Source organism: Buceros rhinoceros, unplaced genomic scaffold (assembly GCF_000710305.1).
Source record: "Buceros rhinoceros silvestris isolate BGI_N320 unplaced genomic scaffold, ASM71030v1 scaffold13111, whole genome shotgun sequence".
Lineage (NCBI taxonomy): Eukaryota > Metazoa > Chordata > Aves > Bucerotiformes > Bucerotidae > Buceros > Buceros rhinoceros.
The window spans coordinates 66,473-68,065 of NW_010393788.1; positions in this window are offsets into that span (position 1 = coordinate 66,473).

Sequence of the window (1,593 nt, forward strand, 5' to 3'; positions counted from 1 at the left end):
CTCCCCCCCACAGCCTGGGGCCGTCCGTCCCGGTACAGCTAACACAGCACTGCTGCTCAGCTCAGGGCACCAGCCTTTGGGGTTCCGGGAACAACCGCCCTTCCCCTCTGACAACCTTCCAACTCCACCCCATCGGATCAGCGTCCTCCTTGGCCACACGGAAGCTTTTTCCAATTAATCTGACGCCAACTTCCTCTCTGTACTCACTGAGTACCTGGGCGATGGTTTCCTGAGCCCAGACACCCCCGTCGCTGCCCTCAGGGACAGAACAGAGCCCTGCTGTCTACCTCCTTCCCCACATCCAGAGATCAGCCCACAAGCACCACATCGTCCTGTTGTTTCTGAACTCAGAAACAGGCAATGGAGCAGCAGAAACAAACCCTTCCCCTCAGCTGCTGCAGAAAGGACCATCATTTCCCACGGCAGTGGGACATGAGGTTCTGCTGACCTGACCCCTGCCTCATGATAGGCAGGACCACAGCTCAGCCAGCCGCCCAGTCCCCTCCACAGCGACCAGAAGGCAGGCAGATCCTCCTGGGAGCAGGGCTCACCAGGCAGTGCTGCCTCCAGGCCCACTCCAAGTCCCCCTCTGCTACAGGGGCTAGACTGAGTTGGGGAAATCGAGGCAAAGGAAGCGAGGCATACAGAAATACCCGAATCCAAGACACTTTGAGGGCTGTTCCTTCAAACAAAGAAGCGAGGGCAGTCAGCCCCAGCCTTTTCATTCAGGAAACTCTCTGTTTTGCAAAAAACCCCAAATCTCCCTGCACTAATCAGCAATTAATAATGAACACCAACCCCCCCCAGCCCCCATCAAACCCAACACACGGAGGAGCAGATGGGAGCACCTGGAGGAAGCCCTTCACTCTGCCCAAGAGGCCTCGGCCTCTCCAGCAACAGCACAAGGCTGTCAGGAAAGAGCCACCAGAGCGCAGCAAACCGCCAGCGTTTAACGGACAACAACGAGGAAGCCCCCACCAATTCCGGGCATCAAATGCTGCGGCACTGGGCAGACCCTCCCCAGCCCGAGTTCAGCACTTGGGTACGTGTGTTTACACCCACACGGAGCCCTGCGGCGCCGTAAGCACGTGTCTTCCATAAGTAAGTCAGGTTTTACCATCTCCACTTTGCCAGCGTGATTTCTGGACTGCTTTCAAACCCAAGGCCAAATTCTCCTCACAGTGGTTTAGGAGGAGGAGAGCAGACTCCACATCCCCAGTTTGACCCAATCCCATCACCCAGCAGCGCTCCGCATCAGCACCACAGGAGTATTTGCCCAAAGAACAAACTCCAGACAAATCCGTCTCAGTCACAGGTACCTCAGAGAAAGCTCGTCAACAGCGTTTGGAGAAGGGTGCATTGATACCGATGGAGCTGAACCGTGCCTCCACCTCTCCACAGAGGTCCCAGATCACCAGGGACCGGCTGGGCCGTTCCTGAATTTCCTCGAGCCGTGTGAACACTTGCTGCAGCCAGCACCTTGTGAGAATCGCAGAGACTCACTGCTCTGTTTGTTTGGTCTCGTTAAGGTACGCACAGTTCTGAAGACCCCGAGAAACCCCAGGCATCACAGCTCTGGCACATACCCAGCAG